Source organism: Neopsephotus bourkii, unplaced genomic scaffold, assembly GCF_033783945.1.
Source record: "Neopsephotus bourkii isolate Nb327-2 ecotype Australia unplaced genomic scaffold, CSIRO-AGI_Nbou_v1 NB_1027, whole genome shotgun sequence".
In the NCBI taxonomy this organism is placed as follows: Eukaryota; Metazoa; Chordata; class Aves; order Psittaciformes; family Psittacidae; genus Neopsephotus; species Neopsephotus bourkii.
Window position 1 is genome coordinate 347,299 of NW_026901516.1, and position 25,499 is coordinate 372,797.

Below are 25,499 nucleotides of genomic sequence, written 5' to 3' on the forward strand. Positions count from 1 at the left end.
GTGACATTCCTCCATTAAGGGTTAATTGCCTCCTTAGCTGTCACTGTCTGAGGGAGAAGGTTATAGCTGAGAAAGAGTCTTAGAAGACCTGGTAGATAACAAAGTATCTGGCCAGTACATTTAATTCAGTAGATAAAAGGGGTTTGAATTCTTAAATGCCTGTTTTGCATCTGACCTGACAAACATCTGAAGTTTACGTTCCTTTTCTTCAAATAAAATTTAGTTAAGATTTACTAAAGAGTTGCAACTTATACCTTCTTCACTGTAATACAGATTCTCACACTGAACTACATTTTTTAAGAGTGAATAATACCCATTCTTTTACCTAATAAATACATAAAATAGTATTTCTTTCTCACCCCCTAACAAAGGAATTTGATTCTGGAAAGCCTCCTATTATTACATGGGTTGAACATTCTCAGTACATCTGAGGAAAGAAACAAGATAGAGTCACTTATTCTGCAAAGTATACTTTAAAATGTTTGTTTGGCACCTCTGAACTCTGTTTCTTTTCACTGCTGTTATTGAAACCCATGATTTCATATTAATAGTGAGAAGCTTTCTATTCTTGTTTAAACAGAAGTAAACTTGAAGACCTTGTCAAAACAAGTAGGTTAAGCTTGACTAATCAGCTGAACTCTTTCTATTAATAGCCAAGATGGCATCATTTTTCCATTAAGCTTTGTCTAGAGCATTGGGGACAGGTACATAAATCCATACAGAAGAGGTTAAGCTAGATTAATTTTTCCAAAATGAAAATACAATAATTGCCATTTACTTCATATTTCTTCATTCTGGGAAGGAGTATTCTACCTACTGAACAAAATAGGACATGAAAAACTGAGACTTTCAGAAAACCTTGTTATTTTGTGTTCTGCAAGAGGACAGTTGCTTTGTTATGACTTGGTTAGGTGGAGTCTGATGTTGTCATGCTCATGGAATATGATCATGTCTGTAGTCAAACTACGTGCACTGCTCATCTTGTTTAAAGTTATTTCTCAGACAAATCATGTCTCAGCTGGGTTATTAAATGCAATCTGATAGTAAATGTGTATAAAATTGGCATAAAATTGAGAGAGAGGTAAAGTCAGGTTTTATATTTTCATAGAATCATAGAGTCATAGATTGGTTTGGGTTGGAAAAGATCCTAAAATCATCTAGTTCCAACCCCCCTGCCATGGGCATGGACACCTCACACTAAACCATGTCACCCAAGCCTCTGTCCAACCTGGCCTTGAACACCGCCAGGGATGGAGCATTCACAACTTCCTTGGGCAACCCATTCCAGTGCCTCACCACCCTTACAGTAAAGAACTTTTTCCTTATATCCAATCTAAACTTCCCCTGTTTGAATTTGAACCTGCTACTCCTTGTCCTCTTGCTACAGTCTCTGATGAAGAGTCCCTCTCTGGCATCCCTATAGGCCCCCTTCAGATACTGGAAGGCTGCTATGAGATCTCCACGCAGCCTTCTCTTCTCCAGGCTGAACAGCCCCAACTTTCTCAGCCTGTCTTCATACGGGAGGTGTTCCAGTCCCCTGATCATCCTCATGGCCCTCCTCTGGAGTTCTTCCAACAGATCCATTGAGAGAAACAGTGTTGGTTTTGTGCATTGAGGGTAGGGTTCTGGAATATTAAGGCTTTGCAATTGGGGCTGGGGCTAGGTTACTTAGAGAATGAAACAAATGGTTTAAAATACCATGACTTAAACAGATATACTCTGTAGTTAAAGATAATGTCATTTTTTGGGCGACAGACACACTCTGTGGTTAAAAAAGAATGCTATATTTGTACAACCTCTGAAACTAAGCTGGTGCAAACTGGTTCTGTTATTAAATAGTAAGTTGGGGTACCACATGTATGCCAGAGAGTTATAAAATCAAACCATAAAAGGAGATAAACAAATAAGAGGATGGTGCTTATGAAACTGAGTAAAGGGAGATGTAACCAGAGGCGGGACAGTTAGCATGTAGATTATATGTGTCGGACGAGCTCTAAACCTTGGAGTACTCAACCAATGAAGAAACAAGGGAGGGAACTTGCAGAAAGCTTAGGAAATACAAATCAAAGTTCTGCCTTTGCTGTATCTGCCTACTAGGACACCCATTTTTGCAATGTTAATAAATAACTGGTGCTTCACTGTTGTGTCTACCCTGAGCTTTTACGAGAAATGCTTTTCTCTAGAGACCATTTCCAACAGTTCCGTGCCCTTCTTATGTTGAGGACACCAGAACTGCACACAGTACTCCAAATGAGGTCTCACGAGAGCAGAATAAAGGGGCAGGATCACCTCCTTTGACCTGCTGGTCAGACTCCTTTTGATGCAGCCCAGGATACGGTTGGCTTTCTGGGCTGTGAGCGCACACTGAAGCCGGCTCATGTTCATTTTCTCATCGACCAGCACCCCCAAGTCCTTCTCCGCAGGGCTGCTCTGAATCTCTTCTCTGCCCACCCTGTAGCTGTGCCTGGGGTTCCTCCAACCAAGGTGTGGGACCTTGCACTTGTCATGGTTAAATGTCATGAGGTTGGCATCAGCCCACCTCACAAGCATGTCAAGGTCCCTCTGGATGGCATTCCTTCCCTCCAGCGTATCAACCGAACCACATAGCTTGGTGTCTTTGGCAAACTTGCTGAGGACGCACTCAATCCCACTGTCCATGTCAGCAACAAAGATGTTGAACAAGACCAGTCCCAACACCGATTCCTGAGGAACACCACTCGTAACTGGTCTCCAGCTGGACATTGAGCAGGACCACAACTCTTTGCATGTGGCCATCCAGCCAGTTCTTTATCCATCGACTGGTCCATCCATCAAATTGATGTCTCTCCAATTTAGAGACAGGGATGTTATGTGGAACAGTATCGAATGCTTTGCACAAGTCCAGGTAGATGACATCAACGGCTCTACCCTTTTTTCTCAGTTCCGTAGCTCCATCACAGAAGGCCACCAAATTGGTCAGGCAGGATTTCCCCTTACTGAAGCCATGCTGGCTGTCGCCAGCCACCTCATTGGTTTTCATATGCTCTAGCATGGTTTCCAGGATAATCTGCTCCATGGTCCTGCAAAGCATTGAGGTGAGAATGACTGTTGTTCACTGAGTCTTCAATTAACCCAGTCTTGAAAATGGGGGCTATATTTTCCTTTTTCCAGTCATTGGGAACTTCACCTGACTGCCATGATTTTTCAAATAAGATGGACAGTGGCTTATGAAGTAAATGCAAATTGACTTAATAAATTAAAGCCTGTATATTGTTATATAACTTAATACTGTCTTATTTATCATACTTATTAAGTAAATGCAAGTTTATCAACCACACCCAAGCTATGATTTATTACCTGAGAGCTCTTATTCTATTGTTGTTCACCATTTCCTTCATCCATAACATGCATCACTTAACCCAGCAGTGCCTTGTATAAAGAAGCTGAGTCAGCACTACAGCATTGTATAAAGAAGCTGAGTCAGCACTACAGCACTGACAGGATTTGGACTTAGTTTTGTTTTTTTTTTGTGACTGATTTCTCTCCAACTCTAACCTATGTGTTTGTCTATGGCTCCAGGAGGGAGCTGAAATTTACATATTTCTGTGCATAGTTTCTCTAAGTGATCATCAGCAGTACTGAAAAACCGAATTTTATTAACAAAAACTCTTCCCCAGGAGCACTCTCAGCTCTCCCAGGAAAATGTGTTCATCTCTGAATCTTTAGCCCAACAAACAGTAATGCAACAAAATCTTTACCTAAGAGAAAAGGCCTGAGACTGACATTTAGGCATTGCTTTTAGCCACCAGCTGAGGAAACAAACTGCAACTGAGAGCTGCTATCAATATACTGCCAAAACCATACAGATAAACAACTAGGCCAAACATCCTATGATCACAAGTATCTGGGGTTTATGTAAGAGCTGCTTAAGCCACCCAGAGTATGAGGGCGTAAGAGGAAAGCCTGTATTTTAGTTGGCATACCTCCAAAATGCTAACTTTACCACTGAAACATTTCCTCATGTTAGGAACATGGAAGTGTCAAATGGACAAATAATCCCCATCTTCCCAAGAACTGTCATAATACTGTAAAGCTATAGGGTACTCAGATCTCACTGCTTCAATAAAATCATGTAACAATCTTTGCCACAGTCCTTTGTTGCCATCTCCTGGCATCTATACTTTCCCTTTAGTAGTATAATCACTTACTGCAATGATTTCTTACAGGTCTAAATTTCCATGACTTGAGACCTTGAGATCAGATCCATCACATAATTCGTGGTAACATCAATGAGAAAAAAATAGACTACAATTCCCCACCAGACTGAAATATTTATCTTAAAAGAGTTGCATGTGTAAGGGCACAGTGGATTAATAAGAGATGCTACCGCATAAGTGAGTTTTCTTACAGGTTACTGTGTTAACACAGGATTTACCACTACTGAAATCACAGTTAATCTCTATTCTCACTACACATGGCAAGTATTGTAGTATCTAAGTCAGGCTTCACTTCTTACATGTACAAACAGATTTGGGGTTTTTCAGTCACTAAATAAGTGCACATATTCACATATAATTCCGAATGGACCAGCTACCTAAGAAAGGATAATACAAAGTCATGCTCTGTGACATAAAGCAGCATTAGAAAATAGAAGTTGTTTTAATTGTCAGATTGTGTCCAAAACCCACTTCCAGTTTTCTTGAAGAACGGAAGTGGTTTTAGTAATGAAAGATATGTACTTCCTTTTGCAGTGTGTTCAGAGATACTAACACATTCAGACAAAGTGATCCCTGAGATGTTTTTAGTGTCCAGGCATAAAAATAAAACATTCCAATTTTTAAAAGTTCCATGTTTTTATACTCACAATTCCTGATAGTACCATCTTTATTCCCTCCTGCTTTTAATTTTATATGAGGAAGTTCTCTTTCCATTTCTTTCCGCTAAAGCAAGAGCTTCCTTCCTCTTCTAGCTTCTGAGCTAATAGGTATTTATTTTTTGATCAGAGAAATGAGGATAGAGACATTTTGACAAACAGTTCTTCAACAAAATGCTTTTACTTCTGCCTAAAGGCCATGAGCAACCAGCATGAGTTTATCTTCTGTACCAGGAGAATCTTGAAATGTGTAACCCCCTCAGCAGTATGCTCTTCTAGCAATCCAGCAAACATTATTTAGGACTGAAATTGTCATATGAAGTGCTCACTTATCCTTCACACATCTTGACTTATAACTGTTGTCAGAGCAGGGAGCAATCTAGAGAATAAAGCCTTACAATCTACTTATTTCAACACTGGTCAATATTAAAGAAAAATGTATACCAGCAGTCTTCCAAGTGGGAGCAGCTGAGCATTGATGCTGTATTGGAGGCTGCATTCACTCTATTACATGCACTTAAAGCAGTTGCTTTTTGCACAGAAAAATTCCATGTAAACTTTACTCAAGTTTATAATGTTTGTTTGCAATTCAATAGCATTTGCTGCTATGCATAAGCCTTATTTTTGGACATACTGCAAAAACAGAAAAGGGATTTTTCATGTCATGGATAAAACAGAAAAGTTAAGTTTTGTCAGCAACTCACAACATTTATCCATATCACAGGAAAAGTCCACTTAAATGTGGACATTTGCCAGAAATACCAGGTCTGTATCCTTAGCACATAATTTTTCTATTTCTTACTTTTCATCTGGGTCCTCCATGGTCATGCTCTTCCATTTCTTATTCATTGTGTTCCAAGTAGCCAAGAAACTGATGTTAAAATGAAAGAGATTGACTGACAGACAGCTCTCACTTTATGATTATAGAAAAGCCTTATTTGCGTATGCAACTGGAGGCATCCAATTATGTGGCTCTGTTTGCCAAAGCAGATTTTCCAAGATATCTCCGTAGCTTACCAATCAAAAGTTCTCAAATGTTCTCTATAAATCATCTTGCAATTTCACTGGCAGGATGATTCACACAAAGAGCTCCAGCCAAAGGAAGCTGTGCTGATCATGTTGGCATGGCAAAGACGGGACTGCCTGGGGAAGGAGGCTTCCCTGGAGAAACCCTAGGGCTGGGAGGAGTGCTTGTAAGATCTCCTACCTTTAACCCTTATAAAATGCTTTGAGTCAAGGTGGCAGCATGGTATTGAATGTTGTTTGGCTGCAATGGCAGTATCACCCACAGGGTGAGAGACTGTGCTATGCTTTCACTTGTGAAGGAGCAGTCTGTCTTCACAAGGGATGAGGAGTTTTGACCAAATGCCATTATACAGGTAAATATATTGTCTTTGCCTAGTTCATCTGATTTCTTACATTGAACAATGTGTTTTCTGCACCATCCTTGCTTCTAAATGCTTTTGTGTTGATGCTAGCACACTGCAATGGCTGCATATTGCCAATACAGTCACAGTAAGGGAGATGCTTTCTCTTCCTTGAAAGCGCTTGGTATGTGGTGTATTATGTTGCATATTATTTTATTTAATCCTCCACAAGCAAAACACCAAACACGACAAATCTAAGTAAGGACTAGAAGTATTTATCCCACTAGTGAGTGCCTGTTTGGAGCATTAGCTGTGACACAGCAATAACTGCTTAGCATACCCAGCTCCAGCTTAATTTTAGCTTCCTCCTGGTTAGTCAGAACAGGAAAACTTACACTGTCTGAAATGCCAGAAATAAAGGTATTTCTGCTTATTGTCGCATTTTCCATAACTCTTAAGTTCAAGCCCACCTGCTTCACTGCTTTCTTCATGGTATTTTCTATATGTGCTTTCTTTCTGTCTGTTTGGATCATGGAGGTAATATATTTTGGCTGAAAACTTCTGAGCTGCTTTTCTAAAAAGCGAGATTTGCTTTTCCATTATTATTTCTTTTTTAATATCTCTTTAACAACCTTGCAGGGTAGTCATAAAGGAGTTGAATCCTAATGTCTCTGCAACTAGTTATACAAAGGGAAGTATTTAGGAACAGAAAGTACCTGCTCTCCAGGCTCGGGCTTGGATTTTGATATATTGAGCAAAAAGCATTGTCCGTCCACTGTCTGGGAAATACCCTGCTGCAGATTTCTGTGGAAATCATCTGAATCCATACAGAAGTAGCCCTGCTATGAAAGGGTGGGTGTTTGCAGAAGGGTGGTTTGCTTGCTGACAGATAACCTGCTTTCTTAGGGGAAATAGCTCTCCTACCCGCTAAACGATCAGTGGTAGTAAGTTAAATCCTGGGACAGGTTGGGTGGTATTTCCACTGAGGAAAGCAGAGGCAATCCCACAGACAAGCATCAGGGAGAAAACCTGGCTTGCAGATTACATCCTGTAGGAGCACCTGATCCCAAGCAGTGGCCTCCCAAAGAAACCCAAGATACTGCTCTTCAGTTTGGTCACAAACTAAATGGTGTTATTTCTGGATAACTTTGCTTCTTTTTTCCAGTCTCTTCCTGAGAATTCTGTGGGATTTTGCTCATTCCTTGTTATCCACCAAGCAATCAAAACTGCTTGGTGTGTATTAGCTCTTTGTTCTGTACATGTGGACGGAAGCAAGCAAGATTTCTTTGCTGCTGTCCCAAGCAGTCCTTGCAAAAACAGCTGCTATGATGTCAAAAGAAACAGTAAATCTCTGGCATAACAAAAGAGAATCAAAGTGACTTAAAAAAAAAAAGTTAAAGCCATGTTATTTTCCACACACACACACACTCCACAGTATTGTAGAAAATCCCTTAAGCAACAGAAATGGAAAGAGAAACAAAGTTTAACATTTCAGTGTCTTACTCAGCAAAGATTTCTGAGGAAAACAGATCAGCTGAAATAGTACACTTTGTTAGTTTTTCCATTTTCTTTATTCAAATAAAGATATGTGAGCTACATATGTTCCTGTTTAATTCGAAGATTTTATTCTAAATGCCTTTGATGTACACTCACTTGATATTTTTATTTATTAGTTATTGAAAAGAGTGACACATGTGGATAATGCTGAATGTGCCGTACACCAGTGCAGTATTTAGTTTGTAGAGATTTTATCAGAAAAGCAAGATCTGTAGTGAGAGGAAATATCTTTTATTAGCTTAGCTGCCATAGTTGGGGGGGGGGGGAGAAAAATAAGGCTAAAAGCTTTGGCCATTTTTCCAGTTAAGTCATTCAGTTTAATAAAAGATAGTACCCTCAAACCACAAAAGCTACAGCAACACCAGTATTACAGTACAAAAGATGAATCATTCATGCAGACATGGCCAGGAAGCTGTGTAACCTCATTGTTTGCATCTTCCCCTCTGCCCAGAATAAAATATATGGTTATTGCACTCACATCTAATGGTTTTGTTAGGAAAGGAGAGGCTGTAGTTGGTACATTTCATGAGGTACATGAGTTTAGTCAGATAGGACCGGGCTGTCTCAGCCTCACACAGCAGGCGAGAGGATGGGGTGTGCGGGACAGCTTCAGTATAGCACAGCACATGAAGCCAGGAGCAAACCTCTGTTTCAAACCCTGAGCACTCACAACAAACCGAAATACAGCCCAGCTCTGTGATCCTTGTGTAAGTATTGCTCAGGCTCATGAAAAGATGCAAGACTGAGTTTGAGTGACAAGGTTAGACTCCTCTTAGGGCAAAGGTTTGAAATTCCTTTACCTAATGAGTAATTGTATCATACCACCCCTGCTGAGCTGCTAATAGCAAATGAGAGACATTGTGGGGCAGAAAGAAACTAGGAGTCCTTTCTAATTAAGTGTGGCCCTCTCTGAGTCTCCAGATAAAATCCACAATACTTTTTAGCCCATACTTGCATACCACACCTTTTTCTTCTTTCAGTTTTCCTGCATGCTCTATCCACTGCTCTGCAGGCAGAAAATTCCACTTGAATTCCTTTTGTGTCTGGTCATTCCATAGATTAAATCAGAGCCCCTTGGTTTGCTAATAGGAATGCAATCATCTCTGCTATCAACATGTCTCTGGACCTGTCCTATTTCTATTTCCACCCTTAAGGTTCCATTGAGTCTTTTATGAAGCCCTATTTCTTTAATGTTTCTAAACTACAACCTGTGAACTTATGCATCATCTGGTTTATCTCCAGCGCTTTGTCTAGGCCAAGAAATACACAGAATGTCATGAAGAGTGCTTGATTCTGCTCTCAATGTGTCACCGCTTCTCTCAGACTTCAGCTAGGTGTGTGCAAGATCACCTTGACCCTCGGAGCCCTGCAATGGCTGAGGTGCTCTGCAAGGGCTGAAAGGGGCTTACCACAAACTTGCACTGCATAACCACTAGTCTTCTTTGTGAATCATCTCATTTCTTCTTTGTGTCTTCAGGAGCATGCCATTCTGCCCTATGCCTTCCTTTCCTCTAATGTCCCCCATGCTTCCCACCACTGCAGTACAAATAACCCTCTCCAGTGTCCTTCAGTGCCCCTAAATCTTCTAGCAGCACAAGCTGTGGCTGGCTGGGGCATACCTACATGCCAGCTGGCTGGCTAATGTGCATGTGGGGATGGGTCGGGTGGCCACCCTCAGTCCGAATAAAGGCTGAGCTCTGTCTGCATTCCCTTGAGGAACAGATGCTCCTCTGGCTCTTGTTTCTCTTGTGCAGACAAATGGTTCAATCAAATGTTTGGAAACTGAACAGCTTTGAGCCCTCTGCCCTTCTGCTGCATCTGATTGAAACTGGAATTGTGCTGCAAAGCTCTTAAGAGTGATAGAAGACACACAGATTGTCATGCAAACAGGCTGCAAAAAGCATGTAGGAATCATTTTCTTAGGAAATAAGGCTAAAAATCTAATAGCCTGGGTGGAAAAGGACATCAGGGAAGCTGGATTTGGCTTCCTGATTCTGAGACTCAGCCTGTGCATTACCATAAATAATGTTGCTGACAGGCAGTTTTAAATTGCACAACAAATGGATCAGGGCAGGGCTACTCCATGGAGCAGAGCAAAACACATCCCCTGTTCTTTCCTGCTTTTGTGCTCCTTGCTGCCAGATGCCTCCTCCTCCCCCTTTACTTACACAACCAAGTGTAAAGAGGAGTATCAGCACTAGCAGGCTTCTCTTGTCCTGAAGGCAAAATAAGTCCTTATGGTTGTTGAACCCCATGTTTCCTCATGCAAAATATATTGGACTTGTATGAGTGGATCTCGGGCAGCTTGCAGCAGTGCTGACCCTCTTCCCTTATCTACAGCTGGCTCTGGTGCTGGTCTGAGTCTGGTTCTTCTGTGTGCCTTAGTTCTGGTGCACCTAAAGCTTCACATGCTTTTGGTGGTGGACAATGGCTCCTTACAAAGGTTTTAAGGACAGACACTAAAGGAATGAAGGCACAAACTGAATAAATAGACTAGAAAGGCAGGGAGTATGCCTGTGACGCAAAGTACGTGGTGGATGGGCTCTTTGCAACAAGTTTAACAGAAACCAGCAGAAATTTTCTGAGGTCTCTGTTACGTTCCATCTTCCTGGCGCCTCCTCCATGATGTGAAATGGAGCTGTTTTGGCACTGGAATTTTGTCATTCTTTAGATATTCTAATTATCTGCCTTAACAGGAGCCTGGTTTCCTAGTTCACTGTTTCTTCCCCCCCCCCCCGGGAGACTATTTCTGGCATCTGTTTCCACATCATTATGTGAACATTGAGTGCAAAAATGTCTTTAATGTTTTAGCAAGACTCTGCCTAGCTTTATCAAGGAAACACAAATCTGTAAATCAGTAAGATCTACTGTCTTTTTCCTTGATCATTTTCCCCTTCAGGATGAGCTTGAATAGCACCTCATAACATGCATGAAAAACTCATGGTTTCCTCTCCCTTTATTACCCCCTTACGCAACACACCTGATTTGAAGCATTGCTGGCTGATACTTTATTTGTATGCACTTGGATCCCAGTCCTTGCTGATGGTGATGGCTGTAGGAAAGGAGGGAATGTGGCACCTCACAGAATTCATCTCTCAGAGGTAAACCAGAAATAAAAGAAGTCAGATCTTAAGTCTCAGGCAAATTTTGCAAAGACCAAGTTAAATTCATTGGGGTACTGTAAACAGACTTCAAGGATTTCAATGATTATTTTAAATTAAGCTGAAAAACAGTGGGAACTCCCAGAATAAACCTCATATTTGGAGCCGATCATACAATGGATACAGACTCCTTATTCTGCAGGATAATCCAAGCATGGTAGTATGGGTAGATCGACATTTAAAACATTTTCTTTGATGACCTTCCCCTTCAAAACTTTGCATCCCTGTAAGATTATCTGCATCCCGCACAGACCTGCAGAGCTTCCCCTGCTCATAGAGACATGTCTTACCCGCACCTTTAGCTGTTTCATGCAAATACGTGGCACCAAGTAGAGGCACCGAGGGCTTTGCAAGCCCGCCACAAAAAAGAGGGGGACACGGATGGTCCCAGAATGGAGGCAGGAGGAACAGGGCTGGCGTGGGGAGCAAGAGGATGGAAAAGCAGCTGCTCCTATGGAACCAGGGGAAGGGGTCTCGCTGGAGCTCCCTGGGAGGGCTGTCCCTGCCAAAAGTGCCACCTTGGTGCCTGTATCAGAGACAGCAGCAAGTCTGCTTGTTCTGAGCTGTGGCCCAGGTAACCATCATTGTGTCATGCAGATGCTCTGCCCCAGCGGCTCTCAGCTTTGCTGCCTGCTACTTTCCCTGGCACAGGCAAAGAGCTGCTCCACATCTGCTTTGCCCTCACTCTGTCCGGTTGAGCTAAACCAAAAGCCAGCCCTAAAATGTGTGTGTAAAAGATGTCCAAACAGCCATTTTTGAACTCCCAAGTGGGCTTTATAGCTTCTCTGCTGTCCCTGCCCTGCTTTAAAAGCATGTGCTGAACTACAGTGTGTCCACAAAGAGAAACATGCCAGTTCAGTAAAGAAGTTAATTAAGTTTTTATTAAAAACATACACCAGGAATGACTACTTAAAAACTGTCTCCCTCTGCGCAAGTCAGGCTCTACCTTGTGCTTTCAGCTCAGGAGTGAGCAAACCACACAGCAACGATTTACATGTAATGCTGATTAAGAAAGAGCAGTTTCAAAGAAGAGTCTGAACTGCAGCATGCAGAAGTACTGATGGTGTCATTAAGCAGACTGGAGTTGCAAACAGACTAACTGCTTTGCTGTGTTCAGTAATCTTACTCCTGGCAGCTGCTGCTAGCTGATTCCCTGTTCTGCCCTGTGTTGATGTACACAGATGTCAAGAGAAAAAGAAAAACACAGTGGAAAATATTTTGTTCCTAATGGGAAAATATTCATCTCACAAAGTTTAAAACGGAGAAATCACTATTTGCTTTTTCCTCACAAAATAGAAACCCCTTTTAAAGGTTTAATGCAGATATGCGTGAAATAACCACCCCCTCCAACTTTAAAGAGCAAATTAGTTTTGTGGCATCTCACCAGGCTGTGGAATTTATGAAAACCACATTCCTTGGATTCTAAAACACTGGCCATCCCGCTGCTCTTTCAAATAATGTTGATTTTGCTGACTAGTCTCTCTGAGAGCCAGCACAGTTGTCTAATTGTAAGTAAATAATCTCGGAACAAATCCATGTTTGACATACTGTCATGCTAACATTTACTGTTTTGCAAAAGGGATTTACTTCAAGGATATTGAAAAATTCCATTGGTGTTTAAGAGGAGTAGCAACTGTGACCCTCTATAAATTAAAATGCTTGACCCTGCTATATGATATAGATGATCTGAAGTATTTCACATGTTCAGAACAGTAAAGGCGGAAAAGAAGCCCTCCTTGTGAAGGTGCAGTATTATGCTCATACAAACATCCGCAATGGCTATGAAGGTTTACAAGGGTTAGCTATTTAGAGCTGAGACTTTTCAGCTCACATGCAGCCCCAGTAGTTTCTTTGGGAATGTATAAAGTTGATTATAAAGGTCTACCCTTGCAGATCGTTTTGCTAGGAAAGGACATGTGGGCCACATTCAGAGATGCTATTAGAGTGCTCAAGAAGGACACCGGTGCCACTGTAATGTCAAAGTACAAGAGCTTCATGAACCCTTTGGATCACCTACAACCTGAGCCTGCCAAGTCCTTGCATCCTGTGTATTCAAGGGTAGAAGGAGTCATGAAACTCAGGCTAAAAGCCTAGAGTGGACAGCCTAAGTATGTCCCACCATGGCTCTTCTGAGACCCTCAAAGGGCAGGCTAGGACCACACAGGGACTCAAGGTCTAGCAGCCTCAATGCTCTAGAACGTAATGCCATAGTAGTAGACACCTAGGACAAGTGTGTGTAGGAGAGGGTTTGCTTAGCTGAGATGTCACAACTCTCTCTGTCAGTAGAAACCAAGACCTAGCAATATGGCATACTAGCAAGCTTTGAAGAGCTCATCATGCTCTTGAATAGGGACACCAGCCTTGGTGCAGCAACATAGGCGTAGCACTCTGCATGGCCCGTGATGTCTCAGAGCCCTAACCTTCAAACCTCTGAGCCTCACAGAGGACTTGACTTACTAACTTCCAGGACAAGGCAGATGATGTGGTGTATCTGAAGTGCAGGCTCACCTCCAGGGATTACAAACCCATACACATATATTGAATATCGTGGCCAAGTAACAGGAAGGGTGCTGGACTGGGAAACAAGGTACCCAAATTCCCACCTCTCACTCTTTGAATGTAAGAAGCTACTTTGTTGGGTTTTTTTCCATCACCAGTATGAAGATGCAGACCCATACTTCCCTTTGTGAAACTTTTTAAGAGCTGCAGTTAATGTAGTTGCTGTTTTCATTGCCATCAGTACTGCTTACAGTAGCTCTTGCTTAACATAGCCATGGAAAGAATACATCTCTTTCTGTAATATCACAGTCACTGTGTACAGCCTGCTTGAAAGTGGGTGCAGAGATCATACAAGTTCCAGTGATGAAAAGCACAAGCCTGTGGGCAGAATTACCCCATCAAGATGCTCCATTAAACCAGTGCGCTTTATTCAGACACAGACCAAATTCTGAGTGTGATGCAAAACTCCCAAAGATGTGTGCTTTGGCTTGTTAGATGTAGCCTGATGTCTGTTTTTTTTTAAGAGGAAAGCTTGCCAGGTTCTCTAAGCCTTAGTCCTAGTGCCGAATCCAATGTGCCCCATACCATTAAGTGTAAGAAGGCATAAAGGTGACAGAACTTCTCTGTTGTCTTCAGATCAAGAACAATTTAGGATTTAAGTCTTCATATCATACTTTCACATGGCTGAATACTTTATTCTTTTTACTGTGTGTTTACTGTGCATGTGACATATGCCTGTGACATATTTTTGTTCTAAACCCCTTAATATTCCTGTTAAAAAGAAGTGGCAAAAATGGCATATTGTGGACAAACTTAATAGAAATATTAATAAGAAACTGTGACTAATGAAAGCCTTCATATTAGTTATCCAGATATCTAATAGGTACTGCTAATAACAAGTTTGCTTTTTCTGAAAGCTCAGATATTGAAATACAATCAATGACATGGAAGTATATAAAGTTACGTCTGAAGCTCTTGGCTCCTACAGGGAAAACCCTCTCTTTGGATTTGTGTACATCTGTTTCTATCTGCAACTAAAATCCGAAGAAACAGGAGCTGGAATGGGTTTCAGTGTTGATTCAAGCGCTGCATGAAAAATCAGTTCAGTACTCACTGGATGAGTACCAATTTCAGTATTTCCAGTCCAAAAAGTTATGATGCTTATTTTTAAAATGTTCTTGAATGGGACTGAGTAAAAAAATCCAGTGTGTCAAGCCAGTTCTTTCGGACTGGTGTGGTACCCATGGAGAGATCACTCATAAATGCTGCTAACAAATTTGCCCTTTGTGACCTCATGCTGTGAAGTTACCATGATAATTAAAAGAGTTCCTATATCAAATAACAAAGCCCTTTTTTTGACGGTGGAATGTGTAATGTTTGTAGATTTTCCTCTCCAGTAAGCTGCCAACATTTTCAAAGGAAAACAGGAAGACATCTAGTGGGGAGATCACAAGGTAGGAGTCAGGAGGTCTAGGTTTATTCCTGGCCCTGTCACCATCACACTATGTGATGCATGGCTCCTCTCAGCTTCATTTTCATCATTTGCCACCCAGCAGTGCTGCTCCTTACAGACTTTGGGCTGTACTCTGGGAGCTGGGGGCCATTGGGAAAGTGCTGGTGGCAGGAGATGCTCACAGTCACCTGGAGCTTCTGGGCACCTCCAGCAGTGTGAAGTTTCAGAAAACACGGGTTGCCTTTGAAAAACAAACGTGAAGTTTTTTGCCTTTCTTAAAAGTTCAGCTGCTTTGCAGGAAATATTAACCACTTTCCCATGAGTGCTTGTACTGGCCACGAAGGTGCCATTATAATAGTTGTCGTTTAATCCAACGTTTGTCTTAAGCGATACATTTTCAGCAACAATCTAGTCATATTTCCATGGGATCCCAAATGGCTTCTTTTCTAGTTTTGTTTTGGTTTTTTTGAGACTGAATTAACAGTTACATAATGGAAGGTGTGTTTTTTTTTCTTTTGCTTCAGAAATGATTTTTTGTTAGGCACAGTGGAAACAGAGCGCTGTATAACAGTTCAAAATGAAGCCATCTGGCTTTGTGTCCATCTGACAATGTTAACAAATATCCCGTATCTAAAAGAAACATGAAGCACTATTTCTGTTGTGTGTTCATGTACTTTACTTTGAAGGAGCGTAGCACATACATATATATATTTTAAATGAAGTGCATGTTTCCTCATTTTTTCTATGGCATTTTATTGCCTCTTTGCCTTTGTTTTAGCAATCTTGCCCTCTGCCTTAAAATATCAGAAACAAATTCTCACAGCCATGACCTTACTGTGCAGTACCTTGGTGCGCGCTCGTATTGTGGAGCCAGCAGAAGGCAGGTTGCCCAGTCGTGACTGCAGGTAAAGTACTTGACATGAAGAAAAATGGAAAAGAACTGCAGTTATCACCAGCTGTGCTGTGAATTCATGACCTTGATTTACTTCAAAGTAACTTACTGGCTTGTCCCATACCTGATGGGTTTACACTTCCAGCATGTGAGCATTCTGGATGCTCCCATATGAAAAATGTCTCTCTCTCTGCTGGCATTTTGATATTGCTTGCGGGAAGAAAAAGAGCAGAAGGGATTTCAAGCTTAAATTCATGCTACTAGGAAAGTCTTGCAAATAGTCAACACCCAGTGTTCCTTTATGTGTGGTCTCCAAGACATCAGAAGGGAGACTGTGAAACAATTGCAAAAAAAACCCCAAACACATGCACTCACTCACATTCCCACACATGCAAACAAGCAACCAGGAAAAAGGCGAGAAAACAAAACTAATCGATGTGGGTTTGAAGCCTGGACTTAGTATTTGGTTGTAGTGAAAACTGGCTTGGCAACATTGTGTGAGTTGATCATTTGACTTTTTTCTCCCCCCAACCCATAAGGTGGTACTTCAGTGAGGAAGACTGATAAACACTGGCAAACACCTTTAATGAAGACACAGCTTTCACCAATAAATGGAGTTTCGTGCTCACACAATAAAAGGAGTTCACAGAACAACATCACAAATACACAGAGTTTGTGGGGATAAATCTGTCAGTTTGGGAGTGCTTATTTGTATGGCCCTTTCTGAACAACAGAACTTCACAGAATGACTCTGGCCTTCCACTGCAAGTAGGCCACCTTTGATGAAATCAAAGGTCTGCTTGGAAGTGAAGACAGGCATCTCTGTAGCTGCAACAGTATTTTGGTTTGGAGGGAATTGCATCCCTCTTGGAATCTCCTCCAAGAGTTAGTATCTGCCTGTGTGAATTGCCCCTCCTGTGAGCGCTAAAGAGACAGGCAACGTCCAAGGACTTGTGCTGCTCCCTCCATCCCTTCTCTTCCACCTCTGGAGGAAACTGCAGGTGCCAGATAGCAGGAAATACATAAGAGATTCTGCAGGGAAGCTGTCTTGCTCTCTGCACCCCTTCAGGACCAGGACTAACACAGCTGAGCAAGAGGAAGTCCATAGGACAGCCAAGCTTTAAGTCAAATACATTAATTAATGAAATGTTTATATAGCCAACTCCTAATTCATATATAGCACCCACTTACAGAAACACTTCTGAAAATTATCATTTGAGCACTCAAAGGGTGTGAATGGTTGGGGATCCTGATGCCTGCATGCACACGCACACACGTGCTTAGTTGATGCAACTCTGCTGTTACTATCAACAGCTTTGCTTCTTCTTTTCCGTGACCATCTGCAATTTTGACTCATGTATTCCAAAAATGCACAGCTTACTCTGCCCAGCTATCTATAATTAAATATCTTAGCTGGCTTTTCCTTACTGTGATTTCATTAAATTCTGTCCTCCTTTCAACCATTGTGACTGGTGTCCTAAGACAGGAGAGAAGAACCCAGAAATCCCATCTGCTGTTATGTCCATGTAGGCTAATGTATCTGTGAGAGCATCGAAACCTTCTGTGCCTCTGCATGAGACTTTCTCTTCTCCTCAATAGTGGTGACACAAGTGTTTTCTTTGCCATTAGCTCACCATGTGGGAATCAGTGGCTTAACATGCATAACAGTGCAGCAAAAGCTTAGAATAAGCTACAAAGCTTAATGACAAAAATATGTCTAGGATAAAATAAATCAAAATCTTACTTTTGGACTGGGTTTTGTGGGTGGAAGGTTGTTCTTGCATTTCATTTTAAAGCTTTCATTCATTCCTGCAATAGAAAGTTGTCTGTTTTGTTTTTAATTTGGTAAACTTCACAGAGTTCTTCACATGCAGCAATTACAAAAGGCAAAACCTACACTAACCATTAGGCAATAAATTTAAGTTACCTCTTTACTATGTAGTTCCTTTATCTGAGATTTTTTTCTAAGAGTATGCGATGTTTACATTTTGACACAAAGTACTGTCTTTTTTACTCATCTTTGAGGGCTTAGCACCAGGGGGCCCCATCAAATGAGTGTCTCTTAATCACATAGCCAAGAAGTTAAGCTGAAAAAGATGATTTTTTTTAGCAAAAACTTACAAAAATATGTCTTGTTGAGGCCTCCCAATATGATGTAATACAAAAAATATATATAAACATAGGAATTATTCAGTGAAGTTTTGCAGTCTTGACAAACTACTCATTATAAGATGGATTTTTTTTTGAGAGGGAAATTTAATCTTAGTATCAGAACAGAGCCACTTTCAAAGTCAAATAAGTGAAGAGGGGCTGTATTTGTTCACAAGTAGCCCAGATTTGTATAGATCTTGTTGCAAAATTTGCAAAAGAAAGTCTGTTGAATTTTGCATCAATGTGTAGAGAACTGCAGTAGAAGCATTAGGACTAGGAGGAATGGACCAGCCTAAGAAAAAATCCCAGGAGATGTGGGGAGGACTTCATAGGTGGCCTGCCAAAGAACCCCAACCCTGCCAAGGAACCCCAACCCCATTCCTGCCAAGGAACCCCAACCAGACCATCCGGGAACTCACATCTGGGTGCCGGAATGCATTCATTTGGATTATATACAACTCATGATTGAATATGATTGTCAGGATCAGAGTATGGGCACAAGAGTGTGAGTATGAGTGAAATTTGTTTGGTTTTTCAAATAAACACACCTTCCCCTCTATATTGCTTTGCCTTGATCTATGCAACATTATTTCCTACAGATGTATGGAAAATTCTGGCTTTCAAGCAACTTTGTGTGTTATTACGAATCAGCAATCACTCTGCTGTCTGCTTGCAGTGAGCACAGGCAGGTTCCAGCCTCTAATGCGCATACAAAGAGGAGTTACACATCCAAACCCATCATATGTTTGTTTAACTGTATTGGATTTGCACGGCTTTTCTTTCTGCCAAGATAATACAAAAAGGTAATCCTCTCGACATGCAGTGAAATCCTGGCTCTCCTGAAGCCAGTGGCAGATAGCCCACTGACTTCAGAAGGGCCAAGATTTAAGTGATGGCTTCTGGTCTTCCGAGCTGTTGAATGTGAAAGTTTAAAGAGAAGGATGACTGCAAAGGTGCTGCGTAAAGGATCTAGCACCATCAGAAAGGCAAAAGTAATAAAACTGCTGTGGAAAGAGAATCTTGAAAGAGCATTTGAAGTTCAAGCAGATATCATGTCTTTAAAAGAACTAAAAATAATACCTGCTCCTATAAGAGATGAAAAATAAATAGAATCTTTTCGATTTACTTTAATGGCAACTCAGTCTGCCACTCAGGGAACAAGCAGCAACATCTACATCCATGTGTAGGCATGTCCTTGAAATGCGTTTTCTTCACACATAGGTTTTAATAAACTGACATCCTGTCTTAGAATAGCGCCTAAAACACTGTCTTTCCATCAGAGTATTTTCCAGTGGAGTAGCTCTCTTTTCATCAATCCTGAAACATCTTAAAATATACATTGTATATGTATATATGTAGTCATTGATACAAACAAACTCCAACCCCAAAGGCTTCCAGCACAAATGTTGACTATTTCGAGAAATTAAAATTCATCACACAATATGAAAATTTATTTTGGCATTCCAAAATTACGTTCCTCTTGCATTAATTTTGAAATAATTTCTATAGCTTATGGCATGTCATGCACTACTGCAGCTGGCACATGACAGCATAATGTAATACAAACTAGCACCATAGCTGAAATATTTTATTCTCTTACTGGGTGGCACTATCTCTTGAAATCATTACTGTGTGCTTCTTTCTATCACTGAATGAAACCTATTTCCTTGATCACAGTGGTTTTTTGCAAAGAACTGGTATGTCACTCCCATCCAAGTCTTTCCTGTTTGTATTGGAACTGAACACTCTGGTAAATGGATTCAACCCAGCAGAAACAGGGGACAGTTATACCGAGAAGATAAAATGTTCCAATGAGTAGTAAATAAAAGCCAAATGTAATGATTTTTTAAAATAGTACAATGAAATATAGTCCTGCTGAAGTAATAAACTGATTTCAGAATACTAAAACCAGCATAAATAATACAAATATAAAAATGTAAAACCAGAAAACACAGCAAACAGTTAAAAATTTTATGACAAAATTTCAAACTCCAAGATAAAATTTACAATTTTCTAAATAGACAGTATTTTTAAAATTTCTCTACCAGGGGGTGTAGGGGAAATAGATTCAAATGTTATTTGTCTTTTGATTGAGAATGAAAACAAATTTTCAATGGCAAAATTTCCTGAACATGTAAATTCCATGTTTTGATCAGAACTGGTATTTACGCAAACAGGTTAGAAGAAAATTCCTCTTTTCAAAAAGGACCACATGGTTATAAAACAGCATGAGTCTGCACAAGCATTTAATTAAAACTGTTTAAATTCCGAATGCTGTTAATAAACCGTGAAGGAATTCAGTCATTGTTCCAATATCAATTCATATTTCATCACCATGTACAGTATAAGATTATATATAGGTTTCTTAATAGCCAAAAATGCTGCCCATCAGCATAATTGGGAAGCACAAGTCAAAGTAAAACCGTGTAATTATATACAAACCATTTATGTTCAGTCCTGCCAAGAAAAACATTAACAAGAGTATTGCCTGCATGACCAATTAATTCCTGCAGAAGGCTTAGTGCATTGGACCATGAACGAGGCTCTTCACCTGTGATCTGTGAGCTCCCAGGCTCCGCACTGGCTGCTCTTCTGTCCTGGCTGGGTGTAAATGCCATTGGACACCATCTGCTAAAAGGTTATAGAATGGTTAAAGTTGTTCAGTTACCAGAAAAGCCACAGTCACAGCCTATCAGGAGAAATACAATACAGTAGCCTATCAGGAGAGATTCCAATACAACAGCAGCAGGAGAGGATAGCTCTGAAGTCATTCATCTGATTCAGTAACACCAGGGTCTACAACTGAGTGAATATGCCTGAATATATCAGTTGTAAGGATGTTCTGCATGACCAGCATAAAGTTGCCATGAAACTAGCAAGAACAGGGACTTTGATGTAAAATTTAAGATGTCACAAAACAATCCACTCAGTTGGGTTCACCTGGACACATAGAGGTTGTGAAAGAAGCTTTCACATTCATTCTTTGCATTTACTATTTGCGGTCTTGTTTTCATAAAACTCTTTAGATTCAGAGTCACCTTTTGATAAGAGCAACCCATTATGAGAACTGACACCACCCTGAAAAAAGCCTTCCAGTGATATAAAATGTTGCAGCCTACTTGGTTAGCAGAGGTCGTATCTCAGTGCTGCATTCTTCACACTTCGACTCCACCATAAAAGAAATCCATTTCAGAATTTCTTGCCTCATGATCAGATGCCCACATAGTTATGTCACTGAATGAATTCATCTCCCGCAGTATCACCTCCTACATCGGTTGTGTTTCTGGGGCAACTACCAACATCAGCAAAGAAGCTCCAAAATGCAGACAATGAAGGACTTACAGGAGCAGTCTGCTTGTAGCTGGATAAATGTTTGATCATGGCCACATCATGTACACAGGACTATGCAATGAACTTGGTATCAGTGCAGTGAGGATTTTCATGTTTCATGCCTTTAAAGTTGACTTGGGACTGGAATCTATTCTGAAAAGACATAAGGAGTGTTACATACTCCATGTTTTTCCAAATAACTTGTGTAAAACTCATGATTGTGATTTAGCTTAGCTCCAACTGTTCCTCACAGATACCTAGTATGCACAGCAACTGCATTGCACTTAGTGGAAGTTGGGCTGTAACTGACTCCAGTAGGTCCAAGATGATGTTAGTGCTCTGCCATCTTTCTAAAGGTATAACTCTCCTCACCCAAATGAAAACCTCCAACACAATAACAATATACTCATTTTGAATGAATGGGAAAGTGGGGTTTACTGTAATTATTTTCTTTTTTAAAGCTTGGAGCTAAACATTAAGGAAGTGGGTGCATATGCAAGCCCCGATGAGCACCCAACTGTACAGCTAAAAAGGATAGCATGAATGTCCCCTTCAGTTCATCATGACTGTTACTTCTGAAGGATGTTGAACACCTTTTCTGAATTTTGAGATTGCACTTCCATATCTCTTTCCTTCACCACAAGGCTGCAAAAATGTCTGAGGCATCATGAAGAGTTACTTGAAAGCGCTGTTAAGTTTGAAAGAGCTAAGTCCCTGCAGGAGGGGGAAATGAGAGGTGACTGCAGTTACGGCCAAGGCTCTGCTTGCTGACTCTGATTTCTGGCAGCAGCACAGTTCCTCTAAGGCAAGGTAATGTTTGTTCCTGTAGCCAGCAAATACAGCCAGTTCTCACCCTCATCCCTGCAGGAACCAAGCTGCTGCTGAATCAGGGTTCCACAAAGATGAATGAGCCCAACGGGAAGGGGCAGGGAAGCAGAGACAGCTCACACTCATAAAATGAGAAACACAGAGTTAGAAGAATTATAGGAACGATAAAATCCATCTACACTTTGGAAGGTCCTTCTATCCTCAGAGCCTGGGAAGTCCTTTCCCCCTCAGTAATTCCTCTTTTATATCATCCAAACCTCAAATTCCTCTCTTGAAATGAATGTGGATGCTGCTATATTTCCCTATGGTTATTGCTGAATGACTCAAAACTTTTCCCTCCCTTTTCCTGTGAGACCAAGGGGCTACATCAACCACCAACAAAATTCTGTATTCTGTGTTTTATTTCTGTGAAAGAAGCAACATCTGAGCCAACATGACATAAAAATGGCTTATGTGTTTCAGTTTTCTTTAACTGCAAACACAAATACTATCACTATGTAAACCAAAATACAATAACATAAATCTAAGCTCCTTGGCTAGGTCGAGAAGGCTTGCAGGGGTAAACAAAGTATACACAGCTCCATAGCAGATTCACTTGGATGTCCTGCCTTTACTACAACATACACTATTGCTTCTATGAGCTTGGCCAAGGCAAACAGTCTCAAATCATCCTTGCTGTATTGCCACAAACACTCCACATTTAATGTACATTAACCAGCCACATCTGCAGCAGGGCTTGTCTGGTAAGGTCAATGGAGAGAAAATCACTACCAGGAACACTTCACAGTCTTCAAGCTGGACCCACTGCTGAATGCAGCAGTACCAGCGAATACAAGGCTGAGCAATGACTTCTTTGCCTTGGTATTCACCAATAAGGTCTCTCAGACCTGGGTGTCTAGAAGCAATGGTCAGGGAAAAGAGAAACTCAAAAAAGGGCAAAGAATTGATTCGGTGGTTTCTTGGGAAACCGTGATGTATACAAGTCCATGCAGCTAGATAGGGTTTGTCCAAGGGTCCCAAAAGACCTGGTTTACTTCATTGTAATATGTCACTGAAAGTCATCTCTATCATCTCTGAAAGGGGGAAAGGGGGCTTACGGGTGACTAGAGAAAGACAACCGTTGCACCCACCTTCAGAAAGGGCAAGAAGTAAAACCTAGGAAACTTACAGGCCAGTAAACTTCATTTTGTTCTCCAGGAAAATCCTTGAGCAAGTTTCATTGGCTTCTGGGCAGATGAAGCAGAAGGTGGTGACTGGGATCACCAGAATGGTAAATCATGACCAAACTCAGTGCATTGTGATGAAATGGCTGGACCTGAAGATGAGGTCAAGAACATTAAAAGCAGGCCAGCTGCCTGTTGCCAATTTTAAAGTATACTTTCTAAAGAATAATGCAATGCAAAAATAGTAATGCTCTGAAACTAGAAAATTAAATGGCAACTGAACAACCAAACCCTTCCATACCTAAACCTTCAAACAATCCCAGTAACAGTGGTCAGGTGGTGCCTCTGGTGCCTTGTCTTGTTTTCCTTCCCTTGGGAAATGTTTCTTGCTTGCACTGCATGTGGCACATGGGCTGAACATGGTGTTTGCTGGTGCTCTGTGCTTCACACTCCTCCCTGCTTTAGCAGTTCTCCATTGCCAGAGAAACCCCAGAGATCTCCAGATCATAAGGGAAAAGTTTGAATGAACAGGTGTTCATTTACTTGTTCTGCAGTTCATGCTGATTTTGAGTTTTTGACCGCAAATTGCTCCGTCATCAGGTCTCTTGCCATGAAGAAAACAATATTGAAAATGACAGCATGAAGACTCTGCACTTCAAAGTGTTGTTTTATAAATGTATAGCAGAATTCTTCCCTCTCCATTCCCAACTGTCCCTGCAGTAACAACAGAGGCAGTGAGTAACACGAAGCTTTGCTCCTGCTCTCTGTGCTTTTGCCTCTCTGGGAGGCAGAGAGCTGGCAGCCTCGCTGCGCTCTGTTAGCAGTGAGCAGATGTGCTGTTGCCAGAGCACGAGGGAGTTCTCTCAATCCCAACACTGTGTAGCACCTGCATTAAAACAGGCTAGTAACAGTGCTTGGTGGTTGAATTTAAACCGAAATGCCTGGAATAACTTTTACAAAAGGCTCTGCAAGCCAGCTGCATGCTGAGCAGTCATATTCCAAGTAGGGAAACTGATGGTCTCTGTTCTGCCTTGGGAGGTCTGGGTGGCTAATGCTGAGCCTGAAAGCACGAGCTGAAGCCTGTAACTCATTGCTTAAAGGTAAGTTTGTAGGTAATTGTACATGGATCTCAGAAAATTATGAATGCACATATTTTTCATAAATTTCTCAAGTAGAGAAAAGTTACTTCTCTATTGGCAGAGAAAGCTTTGTAGGGCTTCTAGAAGACCTGACAGCCTGGGGTGACATAAAAAAGGCCAAAATCAGCATGTTCCCTTGTGTCCTCTCCATAATGCATTTTGAGTTATATCTTCCCTTTACAGGGTTGCATGATAGATGGAAGATTAAAATCACTGGCCACCATGGTCATTCTTTCTTCATTCCTCAACTGGTTCTGGCCTTCACTAAAGTTACCCAATACTTTCCATTATAAGGACCTTGTAGCTTTGCCAAAGTTCAGTCATTCTAGCTGTAATTTCTCCTGCTGGCTGTATGCCTCTGGCTGATTTTGTTTGGACTTCTTTTGATATTTTTTAGGGTTTTTTTGGAAAATTCTCAGTCATTTCCAAGAAACAACCTAAGGGAAAATGTATATATTGTTGTCTACGTCAAAAATTTATAGACGCTTTCTTTTGAAAACTCTCATTTCCCAGGCTTGGGAGCACAGTCCTAAAATTTGGTGGGTAGATGATCTTTGCGCCTGGAATGGCCTTTTCTCTTTCCCAGTATAAATCTGACCAGCATAAAAACAAGATGCCAACCACAGTGTAGTGAAGAAAACTTTAAGTCTTTTAAGAGTTCTGCTTCACTTCTTGCAAAAGTCAGAGAAAAGGCAAGGAAAAAAGAAATTCTCATTTTCAAAGCTGGTGGCTTCAGTGCTAGAGAACAAGACTGATTCTGGCAAGCAATGCCTATGTGTCATGAGTAACTGCTCTGGGTCTGCGTGGGGTGGCATTCATTTTCTTCACAGCAGCCTACACAGTGCCATGGTTTAGATTTATGACCAAAACAGTGTTGATAACACACCAATGTTTTCGCTGTTGCTGAGCAGTTCTTCCATACCATCAAGGCCTTCTCTAACTGTTCTGCTCCAGTGAGTAGGCTGGGAGGAAGCAAGAGGTTGGGAGGGGACAGCTGGCCTGAAGTGGCCAGAGAGATAATCCATACTATATACATCATGCTCAGCAATAAAACAGAGATTCTTTTTCCAAAGTAGCTGCTGCTTGGAGGCTGGCTGGGCATTGGTC

The 25,499-nt window shown here is 41.2% G+C and overlaps 1 long non-coding RNA gene across 1 annotated transcript; it reads right to left on the minus strand.

The window, feature by feature from the left end:
* Positions 1-10,757: 10,757 nt before the first annotated feature.
* LOC133216111 (uncharacterized) lies at positions 10,758-23,349 on the minus strand. The gene is made up of 3 exons (XR_009726557.1): positions 23,259-23,349; positions 21,275-21,410; positions 10,758-10,870 (listed from the first exon to the last, which is right to left on the minus strand). It is a non-coding gene; the product is annotated as an uncharacterized LOC133216111 (long non-coding RNA).
* Between the last annotated feature and the right edge of the window lie 2,150 nt (positions 23,350-25,499).